The sequence below is a fragment of the Psammomys obesus genome, unplaced genomic scaffold (genome assembly GCF_907164565.1).
Source record: "Psammomys obesus unplaced genomic scaffold, mPsaObe1.curated_primary_1811, whole genome shotgun sequence".
Lineage (NCBI taxonomy): Eukaryota > Metazoa > Chordata > Mammalia > Rodentia > Muridae > Psammomys > Psammomys obesus.
In genome coordinates, this window is record NW_026587556.1 from 7868325 (window position 1) to 7883395 (window position 15071).

General features: G+C 40.6%; 1 protein-coding gene across 1 annotated transcript in view; it reads left to right on the forward strand.

The window, feature by feature from the left end:
* The window catches only part of Vps41 (VPS41 subunit of HOPS complex), a 159792-nt gene that overhangs the window by 52095 nt on the left and 92626 nt on the right, over nt 1–15071 (forward strand). The gene's annotated exons all lie outside the window — the stretch shown is intronic.

Genomic DNA, 15071 nt, shown 5'->3' on the forward strand with positions numbered 1-15071 from the left:
CAGCTATGGCAGGCTCTTGCCTTCCACCCTTACCTCATGTTGAAAGGCTGTTAAATAAATCTCTCCTTCCCAGCCTTTGTGTGTGTGCGCACACACGTGTATTTGTGTATGTGGCTGTGTGTATTTACTTTTTCATCTTTAAAAATATATCATAGTCATACCACAGATTTATAGAACAATTTTGGAGTTATTTGAGCTAATGCATGTAAAGTATATAGTGCAAGATTGGATAAATGTGAGCAGGTGGGTCAAGTGAAGAGTGACTTTTAACTGCAGGCATTTTTATACTTCTTGAAGGATATATATTTTTTAATTTATTCATGTAGTCAGCTTTAGTGACGTTTATTTTATATGTGTGAGAAAAAGGGAAGGAAAAGAAAGGGCAAAGGTTTCTGTAGTGCCCGTACTCGGACGTCAGCTGTACCAGCTGCTCCATTCGGCCCTTTGTTTATTTGGGAGGGACTTGCCCTTATCATATGGTGCATACAGAACTCGGCAGTTAGTCGTGTGAATTTGTCCAGCGTCTGTCTGGTGAAGTGACTGCGGGAGGTTTAATGTAGAGGTTTAATGTAGAGGTTTAATGTAGAGGTTTAATGTAGAGGTTTAATGTAGAGGTTGCAGCTTGATCTCTAGCATGCCTCTTCCTATTGGGCACTTTTTTAGGAGATTATCATCTGCATTGGAAGTGACCTACTGGAAGACAATGCAGAGCACTATAGCAGTCGCTTCTGTGGGGAAGGTTCAGCTGAATTTGCGAATTGTAGTATTTCTTTATCATGTGTTAGAAAAGTAAATTACACAGCATTCACTTTGGTTAACGATTTTGTCTCAGTTATACAAACTATTTATATTGTTTTTCTTTTTTAGATTTTTACAAACTCTTAAATAGAAGGACTTTAACCTCTAGAATGTTTGGCATTTAGCATTGCTGCTGCTGCAGAGTTGAAAATGAAAATGAGAAACAGGAGACTATCTTTACTGCTAATAGCTTTTCCCTTTGTCAGTGATAATGTCATTGACTTGTGCAGTGGAAAAACAGGGATGTGGGCTCTTGAGGTGCTCATGCCATTGTGAAGCACATCATGGACAGGCATTCAGGCATTATTTGGCTTTTTGTGTGTGTTGGGGATGGATCTCTTATACTACATGCCAGCTTTGAATTTTTTATATTTCCAAACCTGTCTTTGAACTTGCTTGCTCTTCTTGAGGCTTTATGTAACAGGTCCCTAGAACATGGCAGTACAAGGGTAACCTTCTAAGGACCTCATTTTTAAGATCAGTAGTGTATTCTCTATTCTTTCATATTTGTATAGTCTCAAGAATGGTGGGGGAAAATAGAAAAACTTTGTGCACGGAGCTATAGTGTTACTCATCCTGTAGTACCATAGTAACATGGTCAACTCCACAATTCCATGTCCACATGTCTCCATACTCTTCTGGACATAAAAACTAGTTTCTGTTTATTTATATGCAAATGTTTTACTTAAAGTAACCCAGATCAGCCTCATTGAGTGATATATGCAGATGTTGCCACTGCAGATTACTGTTGGAGTTGAAGGAATGGCACCATGCTTCCTGCATTGAATTCTGGCTCCATAGGCCAGCAGCATTGCTGTCAACAGGGGCCCGCTAAAGGGGCAGGCTCTTTTGTGTGTGTGTGTGTGTGTGTGTGTGTGTGTGTGTGTGTGTGTAATTGCTGAAGAAGAAAATTAAATCACTGCCTAATTGCAAGGATAGTCTTTTCTAGGCCGCTGGTAAGACTCATCTCTTCGGAAAGCTCTGTTCTTTTTTATTCTCAGTGTTTACTTCCATCTCTGGCATTTATCCTGGTCATCTGCCCTCATTGTTCTCTGTCTATTCTCCTGATGCGTCTTTTATCTTGTTCTCCCCTTCACTAGTTCTTCAGATTGCTACCACCCTTGTTCAAGCCTTTATTGAATCTCACATAGGTTATTGCAGTAAAGCCCAGCTGATCTCCCTGTCTCATGTGTCTGCAAATCCATTCTTCACAGAGCTGCCCAAGTAATCTTCCCAGAGTGGTGCTGGGCTTTTGCTCTCCTTTCACCAAAACCAAGCAAGTGGCCCCCAATTCCAGTGGAATGCAGCTGCCTTTCTGGGTAGCATGCTGGACTTTGGCCTTCACAGTGTTCTGCATTGAAGCCCATGGTGTAGTTGGCTCCAGGAGGAATGTGCTTGCCTGTGCCTTCCCATGGAAATGGTGTCCCATCTTTCCTGTCTCCCATCTTCCCATTGCTCTTAATGTTTACAGGGATAAGGATATGTATTTGTTATTCATTTAATAATTGCTTCTTCCTTGTTGCAAGTATTCTCCAAATTTGTCAAAAAAATGATGACAGGTAAGCATAGTGCAACCCTACTCTGAGTCATCATTTGAAGTTGTTTTGGAATGTAATATGTTAAATTATTGCATAGAGGCTCAAAGTGTTAGGATCACAGACTGCCATTCCTCAAAGGCAGACCTGGTTTGTCCATTTTTCTCCCTTAAATTCTGCTTATGTCATGTAGGGTGTTAGAAATAGTTACTGTTTTGTTAAACCAAATTCATTGCAAATTCTCCCTTATAACTTGTTTGCAACAATTTGGTGACAGCTATCCTTTTTCTGTTCTTATTATATTTTTGGTAGCTTTGTGTATGAGCAAGAAAAATATTTGTTCAACTAAAAAAAACAGCATTTCTATCATACTTTACACATTATATATCACCATTGAAAACTGAGTAGTATTTTATTTCAAGGTACTTATTTAGAGTAAACCATTATCTGTTTAACACAATGTCATATTAAAAATAAGGATCACTTCATAATGACCTCGAAACCAATTCAGTATTTGGCTTGTTCTCAGCAAATCTTTATTGGCAGAGTAGACATCGGGAAGAATAGTTCCTTATGCTGCGGCCTGGTTCCCTCTGACTTCTGTAGCAGGGCCCTTTAGCTCTTCTTCCTGTCTCCCATACGGTGTTGCAGACAGACATTCAAGATCCCATGGTGAGACTAGAATCAGGTCGTCTAAGATGTTCATCTGAATTTTAGAAAATCGAATATTGTCTCAGTGGTAGGATGCAGATGTGAACATTGTGGGATCTGGGGAAGATAAGCCCTGGGTCTGGACTTGCTGTCCATCCAGCAGCCGCAGAGGGTATTAGCAGGCCAGGTCTCAAGCTGAAAGACATGCCAAGCTTTTGTAGTTTAATAAGGGCAAGGCCCTTTTCAGTGTTCATCACTGTGGACTTTTTTGTTGTTGTTCTTTCCGTGACACAATCTGTGTCCAGGTGCTGAATGTCTATCTAGCATGTGGTTGCTTACTGTCTGGTGTTGTATGCAAGCCAGCCTTCTGCAGCTGTGGATGGAAGGTAGAAGGAGGAGCAGCGGATGAAGTTTCACAAGAGGAAAGCGGGTCTAGGAATCAGCAGTACATGACTTTCTTCGAGGCCAATCCCTTCCAGACCCGCTCTGTTCTTTTAAAGGTTGTCGGGATTTAGACGAGGAACATCATCTAATAATTCTTCTGCAGGCGAAAGGCCACTCTGTGCCCAGCTCTGCAGAGGTTGCAGTGGCCTGGCAGTGCACATCCTCAAGGTCAGAGTATTTTGTCAGTCAGATATGCTCACAAGGCTCTTGGTCTTGGATAGAGACAGCAGCCTAAGTTTTTTTTTTTTCTTTTTTCTGCAGTTCATTTTCTTTTATTATTATTATTATTGATTAATTCAATTTACATCTCAGTCATAGGACCCTCTCTCCACTTCTCCCAGTCCACTCTCCCTCCTGCATTCCCTCTCCCCTAGTCCTCAGAATAGTGGAACCCCACCACCCAGACTGTTCAAAGCAGTCATCTACTGTTCCTGGGGAGAGCAGCTGGCATCAGAGGCAGGAATAGTAGCCAATTGCCCATGTACCCATGAGTGATTCAGGGGCAAGAGCTGAGTGGCAGTGAATGTATAGCTTTCCTCAAGAACCAGCTGAACCTTTTATGTCTTTCTTTTGCTTTTACTGAGCCTGTATTTGGATCTTTTCTGGAAATGTTCACAAATGTCTATTCTCCATCCTGGAACCAAGAAGGCTGTTCTGCTTGAGATGAAGTCTGATGGCACCTGAGGTTTGCAATTTTATCATTAAAGGTTGGGCCCTTATGGCTTTAAAGTAAAGAGTGAGACAATAAATTAGTTTTTGTTATGTGTATTTTTATACCACCTATGGCTGGGCATGGTTTCCTGGGCCTGTGAAGTCTCCTTAAAGGTCTTTTCTTTCTCCAGGGCATATCACCAGTAAAAATAAACAGTACTATGAGCTTTTTCCAACTATGAAAGTAAGTCCATGTGCTTCTACACACATGGACTGCAGGTGTGACCTCCTCACCAGCTGTGACTAAGGGGCAGTGACCTTCCCTGGTAATCCTGTGGGTGCTGGGCAATAGCTAGTATGTCTCTGAGAGCAGGAGAATGGAGACCTGTCTTCTCTTATCCATGCCACTCACTGGCGGTGGGGATAGAGCATTTGTGAAGGGATCAATTATCCATTTGTTAGTCAAAGGAGCCTTACAAATTATACATTAGCAGATTGATTTTTGTAGGTTCACCGTTGGGGGACAGATAGCTTAAGGTGGGATGATGAGGAGTGTCTGGGGAAACAGAGTTGCCACTAAGAACACCATTAAAAGCAGCTTTTGAAATGACCACGGATTTATTCCTAATTGAAGAACTGGCATAATCCATACTAAGTGTATTCATTTCGAGTATTTTATGTTAGGTAATTGATTGTCCCACGAGGTGTACTTGTTAGTAATTTTGACTTTTCTTTAAGAACTTGGCACCACATGTAGTGGACTTAGATTTAGGTGTGTGCTGGTCCTTGCCCCCTCCTGTTTACTTGGACTTTTTTTTTTCCATTCCATTAAGGAAACATTTTTGTATGTTCTATAGTGTCAGCTTGACATTATTGATTTTTGAAAAAACTCACTTATATTGTCCTGAATTCCAAACGTGTCTCCATTAGGAATAAGACTGTAGTTAATGGAAAGCACAGCTGAGTCCGTTTCTCTGTGGTCTGTTTTCCTTTGGTCCCTCTTCAGTTTCCAGGTCTATTCCAGCATCCCATCTTTGTAAAGATGTATCCAAAATATGTCTTCAGCTATGACATTTTTCCCCCTCAGCTCTTAGTAAAAGGAATAAAATTCTCCCATTCTGAAGAAATGCAGGGTCTTGTGCTTGCAGGGCTTTGCCTGAGTTTTTTGGGCATCAGCAGCCTTTTGTTTTCCCTGTTTGCAGTGTGTGGAAATGGCACAGGAATGCCAGACCTTTGCTCTGTGTGAGGGAGGGGATGGATGCCAGGACAGGAGCAGGCAATTTACAGACATTGCAGCTCTCTCTCTGTTGCTTCTTAGCCGTTACAGGATTGTTGTGCAAACAGTGAGGAACCCCTGGTGATCACCAGCATAAACCGCTTGCTTAGTCCCTTCCGTGGTGGTACTGGTGAAAACAAATGACGATTTAGTTTCTTCTGTTTAACCAGGTTGTGAGGATGTTTATCTTATCTAAGCGTGTGAGGGAGAAGAACAGTGTTGCCTGGAGTGACCACAGGTCCTCTTGTGGCACTAACGTTTCCTATTCTGTGAACAATAAGAACATGCTAACATTCTCTTTATGAGCATCCTTTCAGTATAAATTAAGCAGTGCTAAGTATCTATCCACATTACTTCTATCCGAGAATTTTATGGGGGGCAAACATGTAGTCTTTTTGCTGATCAAATAGTTTTTTATTTTTAGATAATCTGACGTAAATCATCTAAGTGGGATCCCACTTACTATTCCATCCATGTTTACAAAAGCCGTCTTTATTCTGATGTAGTCATTCTACATTTTAACTGCTTCTCTTTTCTTGAGATATGAAAAATCAAATAAGATGTATAGTGATTGTGTAATTTTTGTCAACAGGTACCCTCCACACCTGTCTCTTTCTCCCACCCAAACACAGCATCAATGTTGACAACTAGAAGAGAGAAACAATGCACAATTTCTTTTTCTTTAGTCCTCATATAGTAGGGAATAAGAAGGTAGCTTTTTTTGTTTCCCACACTTGTGGCCCTAAAGAGATGACTTAATGTTAAAGATCATGTCTGGTGTTTATGAGGAAGGGAACTCATCAGTTCACTTGCTTGTTTGGAGTGGGAAAAGCAAGAGACATTTCCTATGCAGCTTGAGCTGTATAAATGTGTGGTGGTCTCAGATTCTGAGCACCGAACACTCTTAGCTAAGCACAGTAAACAGCTTCCCCCCCAAAAAAAAAAAATCATTAATACTTTTAGTGGGAGAAAAATGTGGTAGAGTAATATTAGTTACTTTTTAAAAACTCAGTCTGGCCCTAAGGACACTTCTGTGCAATGATGAGAAACAGTTCAGTCAGATCTCCAGAACCCACGTAAAGGCCAGCCAAACAAGACATAGAGAAACAGAGGCAGGGACAGGAAATCTTGATGCAGGCACACTAGCCAAATGAGACAAAGCAGCAAGTACAAGTACATCAAATAACCTTGCCTCAATACGTGAGGTAGAGAGGCACCAAGGAAGTCATCTGATATCAACCTCATATCTCTACACACATGCACAATTCCTAAATATATGTGAACACACCTGCATGGACACCATGCACTTATGTACATATTCAAAAAAATTAATTCAAATAAACTCTAATCCAAGATGTTATTAGAATAATTAGCCTCTTGAGAAAACTAAGGGTTTCCTTTAACTTTTTTTTTTTTTATATTAATCACAGGTTATTTACTTTGTATCCTAGCTGTAGCCTGCTCCCTCATTCCCTCTCAATCCCACCCTCCCTCCCTCATCTCCTTCTTGCCCCTTTCCAAGTCCACTGCTAGGGGAGGTCCTCCTCCCCTTCCATCTGACCCTAGCTTATCAGGGATCTTCAGGACTAGCTGCCATGTCCTACTCTGTGGCCTAGCAAGGCTATTCCTCCCTCGGCTGAGGGGGAGGTAAAGGAGCCAGTCATGGAGTTCATATCATAAATAGTTCCTGTTCCCCTTTCTAGGGAAACCCACTTGGATACTGAGCTACCATGGGCTACATCCGAGCAGGGTTTCTAAGTTATATCCATACATGGTCCTTGGTTGGAGAAACAGTCTTATAGAGGACACCTGTATCCTGATATATTTTGTCCTTGGGGCGCTCCTGTACTCTCCTGGTCGTATTAACTCCTCCTTTTATCGTACAATTCCCTGCACTCTGCCAAAGGTTTGGTTATGAGTCTCCGCATCAGCTTTGATACACTGCTAGGTAGAGTCTTTCAGAGGTCCTCTGCAGTAGGCTCCTGTCCTGTTACTTGTTTTCTCCTACTTCCCATGTCCATCCCATTTGTCTTTTTAAGTGAGGATTGATCATCTTACTCCGGGTCATAATTCTTGTTTACCTTCTTTAGGTGCACATATGTTAGTATGTTTATCCTATCTTATAGGTTTATATAAGGGAGTATATACTATGTGTGTCTTTCTGCTCCTGGAATTGGGAACCCTTCTCCATTGCTGGTGGAAATGTAATCTTGTAGAACCACTTTGGAAATCAATCTGGTGCTTTCTCAGACAATTACGAATAGTGCTTCCTCAAGATCGAGCTATACCACTCCTACGCATATATACAAAAGAAGCTCAAGTACACAACAAGGACACTTGCTCAACCATGATTGTAGCAGCTTTATTCATAATAGCCAGAAACTGGAAACAACCCAGATGTCCATTGCCAACACCCATGCCAGTGTCGCCATAGTAGCATGTGCTACAGGGTGGGAGACACGCTTTCTTTGGAAATTCGCTCCCTGGAAGGTCCCTGACAGACTCATCCCACTTGGAAAAGAGACGTATTCTGAGATTTCTATGCTTTTTCAGTTGCGGTTCTGGGGCTGGATTAATGAGTTCTTTGATCTTTCTCTGTGACTCCTGAAACAGCACAACTAATTTTATAAAGAAATTTATTTTGTGTACTTGAGCCTCTTTTGGGTATATGCCTAGGAGTGGTATGGTTGGATCTTGAGGAAGTGCTATTCCTAGTTGTCTGAGAAAGTGCCAGATTGATTTCCAGAGTGGTTGTACCAGTTTACATTCCCACCAGCAGTGGAGAAGGGTTCCCCTTTCTCCACAACCTCTCCAGCATGTGTTGTCCCTTGAGTTTTTCATCTTGGCCATTCTGATGGGTGTAAGGTGAAATCTCAGGGTTGTTTTGATTTGCATTTCCCTAATGGCTAATGAGGTTGAGCATTTCTTTAAGTGCTTCTCTGCCATTTGATATTCCTCTACAGAGAATTCTCTCTTTAGCTCTATTCCCCATTTTTTAAGTGGATTACTTGGTTTGTTGCTTTTCAGCTTGTTTAGTTCTTTATTTATATTGGATATGAGTCCTCTGTCAGATAAAGGGTTGGTGATGATTCTTTCCCAATCTGTAGGCAGTCGCTTTGTTTTGATGACGGTGTCCTTTGCTTTACAGAAGCTTTTCAATTTCATGAGGTCCCATTTATTGATTGTTGCTCTTAGAGCCTGTGCTGTTGGTGTTCTGTTCAGGAAGTTTTCTCCTGTACCAATGAGTTCTAGGGTATTCCCCACTTTTTTTTCTAGCCGATTTAATGTGTCTGATTTTATGTTGAGGTCTTTGATCCACTTGGACTTCAGTTTTGTGCAGGGTGATAAGTATGGATCTATTTTCATTTTTCTACATGTAGACATCCAGTTGGACATTTGCTCAACCATGTTTGTAGCAGCTTTATTTGTAATAGCCAGAAGCTGGAAACAACCCAGATGCCCCTCAACTGAAGAATGGATGCAGAAACTGTGGTACATCTATACAATGGAGTATTACTCAGCAATGAAAAATAAGGAAATCATGAAATTTGCAGGTAAATGGTGGGACCTGGAAAGGATCATCCTGAGTGAGTTGTCCCAGAAGCAAAAAGACACTCACGGTATATACTCACTCATATAAACATACAATATAGAATAAACCCACTAAAATCTGTACATCTAAACAAACTAAGCAAAAGAGAGGACCCTAACTAAAATGTTCAATCCCCATCCTGAAAGGCAAAGAGGATGGACATCAGAAGAAAAAGAAAATAGGAAACAACCTCGGAACCCGCTACAGAGGGCCTCTGAAAGCCAGAAGAAAACAGGAAACAACCTTGAAACCTGCCACAGAGGGCCTCTGAAAGCTTCTGCAGTATAGACTGTCAAAGCAGATGCTGAGCCTGATGGCCAACTGATGGGCAGAGTGAATGGAATTTTATGTAAGAAGTGGGAAAAAGTAAGAGCTGGAGGGGACGGGAACTCCACAAGCAGAGCAACAGAACAAGATAATTTGAACACAGGGAACTTCCCAGAGACTCATACTCCAACCAAGTACTATTCGTGGAGATGACCTGGAACCCCTGCACAGGTATAGCCCATGGCAGTTCAGTGTCCAAGTGGGTTACATAGTAATGGGAAGAGGGACTGCCTCTGACATAATCTGATTGGCCTGCTCGTTGATCACTTCCCCCTGAGGGGGGAGCAGCCTTACCAGGCCACAGTAGAGGACAATGCAGCCACTTTTGATGAGAACTGATAGACTAAGATCAGAAAGAAGAGGAGAATCTCCCCTATCAGTGGACTTGGGGAGTGGCATGCATGCAGAAAGGGGAGGGAGAGTGGGATCGGGAGGGGAGGAGGGAGGGGCTTATGGGGGGATACAAAATGAATAAAGTGTAATTAATTAAAAAAAGATTAATAAAAAAAAGTTAAATAAAAAAAGAAATTTATTATTAGTAGATTATTAAAGGCTTTAATAAAAATAAAATGTAAAAGGAATAAGTTTAAGAAAAGTAATGAATTAGATTTAGTATTAATAGGCATTAAAAACAGTAAAAAAATAATAGGCTCCTTCTTAAGAAAAAATAGTATGAGAGGTGCAGCTGGCGGAAGTTTCCCCTCCCTTCAGTACCTTGTTCCTAGGGAAGATCGTAAATCTTAAGCAGGACATATGGGAGGATGGTTAACAAAGGTGTAGTTAGATTTTGATATAGAGAAAGATTTTGGCAGGCATTTGACTTAGCTCCTGACTTTCTTCTTCACTGGTTAGCAATAATGAAACTGCATTTGAGGTTTCTTTTTCTTTGTTTGCTCTGATCAAAAAGTTTTTAGGCCCAGCTTTCTTGTGGGCACTGCTTTATGTTTGATTGCATTTTGAGTTAAAATGTAAACTTTGTATTCTTGGTAAAAGTCAGAATGTTCTGGGAAGTATGCCAACTTTAAGGTGCCTTTTGTAAAATCATTATAAAAATACTAGCTTGATTTCAGTAAAGTGCAGCAGAGTCAAAACCATCAAGGTGTCTCTGTCTGTTAATTCTTCGCCAAAACCATGTCTTCCTGTCCAAAGCCTTGTTCTCCCGCGGACAACGGGAGCCCAACTGGGCCCTTCCGTGGCAGTCCATCAACGGAGGAATGAATACAGAAATTGTGGTACTTTTACATAATGGAATACTACTCAGCAATTAAAAACAAGGAAATCATGAAATTTGCAGACAAAGGGTGGGATTTAGAAAAGATCACCTGAGTGAGATACCCCAGGAGCAGAAAGAAAACTACCATTTAATGACAAATTGAGCCTGAAAATATCATCAGTTGCTTTCAGATAAATGTTCTATGTTCTTTAAAAGAAAGATGTTAATCTTTGCTTAAGAACATACTAAGTACTTTTAGAAAACTTGCAAAACATAGAAAGATGACACAATAATCTCTGTGTCTGTAGGTGTGGTCTATATGCCTGCGTATGTGTATGTTTGCATATGTGTGGGTGCACAAACACTTGGGGGCCTCAGGTGGACATCATAATTCCCCTTTGATCTCTTTCCACCTTATTCAACCAGGCAGGCTCTCTCAGTTGAACTTATAGCTCACTGATAAACTTAGTTTGCCGAGCCAGCTTGCTCAAAAACTTTCCTCAAGTACTGGGAGTTCCAGGTGGGCTGCTCTGCCTATCTGGAATTTATGTGGTTTCTGGGGATCCAAACTTTAGTCATCGTAAAAGCCCTTTATCCACTGAGTCATCTCTCCAGGCCCTTACACATAATGGCATCTTTTTAAAAAAGATATATTCAGTGCTACTGTTTGGCGGTTTCTGACTCTAATCATATAAATGATAAACACACAGCTGAAAATATGTATAAAACACTAGTTCATGCCTAGAGTGAGCTGGGCATTTAGATTCAAGAGTATATTTCTCCAGACTTCTTAGTCTCATCATCACTAATTTGTTGAGTTGGTAAGGGTCTACCCAATGCCATGGTTTATTACAAGGCACAATGGTTAATGTTAATGAACAACTTGACAAATTTGAGAATCACCTGGGAGATAGCTTCTTGGCATTCCTGTGGGACATCTTAATTGTGTTAATTAAACTGCATATACTTGTTCCCCATGGATAGTACCATTCCTTAGCTGGGATCATGGAAGCAGCAGAGTGGCTTCTGGGTGTGAACATAATGTGACCAGCTACTTGAGTCCTGCTGATTGACTTCCCTGTCATGAGGTACTGTACTTGGAGCTGTTAGCTAAAATAAATCCTTTATTCCTTAAGAAGTTGCTTTTGCCAGTGTATTTTTTTCCAGAAATGGGAGGAAAAAAACAAACCAACCTTAAGACACACAGAAGGGGCTCATGTCAAAAATCAGCCAAAGGTCAAAAGCCACAGCCTGGAGCACCTGCAGCTGCAGAACTTCCATTGCCCTGAGGTTATATGTGATATACTCCCGCCATAGATATGAGTTGACCAGTTCTCTGGGGCCTCAGCTGCGAAGGCTTGATAAGCTCAGTCTCCAGGTGAGAGCGCATTCTTGTTGGGTGTGTCAGCACCCCATCATCAAATGAGGCTGCTCATCTGCTCTATGAGGTGTCACAGTCCTTACCAGCTGTGACACACATAAACTTCCCAGAAGCCAGGACAAATGTCAGACATCTTTTGGGTGAAGCCAAATACTTTAGTACATGATACTTCAAAGTATTTATTGTATTTTTATCATTTATAATTAGATTACTTGCTTCTAAAAATTTAAATAATTTCTATTTCTCAGTCTCATGCAAGAGAAAACTTGCCATGGAAAGCACCTTCTTTTTCTTGGTTTAAGTAGGACTATATATCTTAAATAATTTTAATTCATATTCTAAGGTTTTAGAAAGGCTTTCAAATTTGGATTGCAGATTTTATGTTCCTTTGACTAACTAGGTACTTAAAACCTCATTGCTGCTTCCATATGTAAACACTCTTCATTGTTTTAGTTCTCGGGTGCAAATTTGTTATTAGTAAATTTGATAGTTCATAACCTTTCATTTGCATCATTTTATTTGTGAGTTGACTGTTTCCTTTTAATTTTGTTGAAGAAACAGGGCTTGGGATTCAGTTCTGTGGTGGAGTGCTTGCACAGTGTATGCAAGGTCCTGTCTATGTTCAGTGTCAGCAGCCCTCCTCCCAAAGGGGAAGAAGGTCTCAGCATTAAGTACTTTACGTTAAGATGATGTGGACAGAAATGCACCAGAAAAGCTGGGCTCAAATTCACCATGACCGCAGAAGCACAACAAACAGCATACCTTAGGGCAGAAAAGCAGACTAATAGAAGCATAGCATTTTTGATTGCATTTAAAAGTTAATGGTCTCTTTAACTGCTCAACCTCCTAAAACACGAAATTATAGGGAATTTAAAATAAGTATAAATTTATTTTAACTTAAAGGAGAAATGGACAAAACTATGCTTGTATTGTGCAATTTAGAAAACATTTTAAGTCTCTAATGGTCAGATAAACAGTATCTATGGATAGAAGTTAAATGATATAAATGTCATAATTAAAGAAATATACTCTGAGCTTTCATTAGCTCCTTTTCTTAAAACTGACAATTACCTATCAGAAGCAGCTACTGGAGAACTGTTTATTTTGGCTCACAATGCAGAGAGCACAGTCCTTCATTCATGGAAACATGGGAAAGGGAGCGGTTGAGGCAGCTGCTTGTTATGTGGAGCCAGTCAGGAAGCAGAGAAAGCTCAAGCAAAAAGCAGTGCAGGAAGGGAGCTTATAATCCTGAGTCTATCTCCGTGCTACTGTATCTGTAGATGATATGTCCAAAAGGTTCCACAGCTTCCCCCAAACAGTGTCACCAGCTGGGGGCCAATGATGGAACACATGAGCCTGAAGAGGACATTGCACAGTCAAACTACAAACTTAAAATAGAGACTATGAATTAGTAATAACTATGGTATCATAGGTTACAAAGAAAAACCATGTAAATCCACAGAGCACATGGTATAAACAGAGTGGGATCACACCAGCGTTTATTAGTAGGTGAGTCTTCTCTTATTCTTTGCTTCCTATGAGTTCAGTGGCCAATAGTCTAAACTAGTGGTTCTCAAGCTTCCTAATACTGTGACCCTTTAATGTAGTTCCTCATGTTGTGGTGACCCCCCAACCATAGTATTACTTCTATTGCTACTTTATAACTGTATTTTTGGAACCATTATGAATCATGATGTAAATATCTGTATTTCCAGTGGTCTTGAGGTGACCGACCGCCCCCCCCCCCCGCAACAAAGGGGTTGTGACCCACAGGTTGAAAACTGTTGATCTAAATATATTAAATGGGATTTCCAGAAGAAAGTCTGAAAATATAAATTGTGTACCATTCTGAGCATGCTGGCACCTTGTTGTTTTACCTAGAGCATGAATTAGCTCTCAGTGTATCTTGCATTTTATTCTGTCTATATCTTAGTTGCTTAGTAGCCATTTTGGTTGTCAGATGAACCATCTCCTCCCTGTTATTCTATTTAGGGTTCAGTACAGTTAGCATTCTCATGCATCCTCTGGGCATTTGGAAAGCATTCTGTATGGATGAGGAGACCTCTGTGATATATTGCCTTCCTCAGATTTGAAGCAGAATGAAATGTGACTCTATTCTAAAAAGAAAATAATTATTATATGGTTATATGGTTTCTTGTTTTGATTATAGAAAATGCTAATTTAAAATATTTCATAAAGTATAATTAATGAATAACTAATTATTGAGCAATGCTGTAATATGTCAGGAAATTAGGGTAAGACAAATTTTTTTCTAAGGCATAAAATGAAAATTAGTGAGAAATTAATAAAACAGAAAACATTTAAAATCCACGGCAAATTGTTGGGAGCATTGCGACTGTTTCTAGAGTACCAGTAACAAAGAAACCATTCCCGTGCCGTTCCGCTTGGTGAGCCGGTGGCTCGATGTGGCCACTTACAGGGTTATGGGTTATACACAGGGAGCACTGTCATGGGGGAGGCTACTTGTTCCTGGGTGAAGACACACAAATGCTGCAGCCCTGCAGCCCCTTGTTCATCTGACAGGCAGCTTGGCCCACGAAGGAGGGACCTTGGGAACCTGGTAACACCTTGAGCCTGCCCATCCTGAAATGGCATCTTTTATGTTACAAACCTTCACTGGAAGAAGTGTTTCCAGAGGAAAAGACAGCTCTGCAGGAGTATTGGCTGCTATAGAAAAGCCACTACAACTATAAATACCTGATGTAGCTAACCAAAGAAAGAAATGGCAGTCAGGCGTTCATATTATAATGTACAGTGATGTGTATGTCTTCATTTTTGCAAACAAATATTTTGGTGCTGAAAATATAATTGATTGGTATTATATACTTGTCACGTTCAAAACAGTAGTTTTGTTTTTTTAAATATAGACCATCCAAGTACAAGTAGAACATTTGAATCGTCTAACAGTCATGGTGGCAAAAGCAAACACACACAGAAAAAGAAAAGACCAAACCTTCCAGTGGCCCACCAAAGATGATAATCTCAGACATTTTAAAACACCTTTTAAGCTGGGCATTGGTGGCACTAGGGAGGCAGAAGCAGGTGGATCTCTGCGTTCGAGGTCAGCCTGGTCTACAGAGTGAGTTCCAGGACAGTCAAGGCTACACAGAAAAACCGTGTCTTTGACAAATCAACAAACAAACAAACAAACAAACAAAACACCTTTTAAATTTTAACTGAAA